Here is a 1057-nt window from a genome sequence, read left to right as displayed (position 1 = left end):
CCTCCAGCAAACAAAATCCCATGACGGACAGCTTTACAGCGGAGTTTTTCCAAACATTCAAGGAAGAACTAAAACCTATCCTGCTCAGACTATTCCAGAAAATTCAAGAGGAAGGAACACTTCCAAGCTCATTCTAAGAAGCCAGCATCATCCTAATACCAAAACCAGGTAAAGACAACATAATGATCATTGAGAATTACAGGCCAATATCCCTCATGAACATAGATGCCAAAATCCTCAACAAAATTCTAGCAAATTGGATCCAGTAGTACATCAGAAAGATTATACACCATGACTAAATTGGATTTATCCCAGGAATACAAGGATGCTACAATATCCGCAAATCAATAAACGTAATACATCACATAAACAAATTGAGAGATAAAAACCACATAGTCATATCAATTGATGCAGAAAAAGCATTTGACAAAATCCAACACCCTTTCTTGATAAAAACACTCAGCAAGATAGAAATAGAAGGGTCATACCTCAACATAATAAAAGCCATATATGACAAACCCACAGCCAACATCATAATCAATGGGCAAAAACTAAAACCATTCCCCCTAAAAACAGGAACAAGACAGGGATGCCCCCTCTCACCACTCCTGTTCAACATAGTACTGGAAGTACTAGCTGTTGCGATCAGACAAGAAGAAGAAATAAAAAGCATCCAAATTGGAAAAGACAAAGTAAAAATGTCCTTATTTGCAGATGACATGTTACTGTACATAGAGAACCCTAAAGACTCCATCAAAAAATTATTAGACTTAATAAATGAATTCGGCACTGTAGCAGGATGCAAAATTAATGCTAAGAAATCCATGGCATTTCTTTACACCAATAGTGAACTTACAGAAAGTGAGACTAAAAATGCAATCCCATTTACCATCGCACCAAAAACATTAAGATACCTAGGAATGAACTTAACTAAAGAGGTAAAAGACCTCTATTTAGAAAACTACAGGACGTTGAAAAAAGAGATAGAGGAAGACATAAACGATGGAAGAACATACCGTGTTCATGGATTGGTAGAATCAACATCATTAAAATGTCC

The sequence above is a fragment of the Myotis davidii genome, unplaced genomic scaffold, assembly GCF_000327345.1.
Source record: "Myotis davidii unplaced genomic scaffold, ASM32734v1 scaffold230, whole genome shotgun sequence".
In the NCBI taxonomy this organism is placed as follows: Eukaryota; Metazoa; Chordata; class Mammalia; order Chiroptera; family Vespertilionidae; genus Myotis; species Myotis davidii.
Note: the sequence above shows the minus strand (reverse complement) of the source record.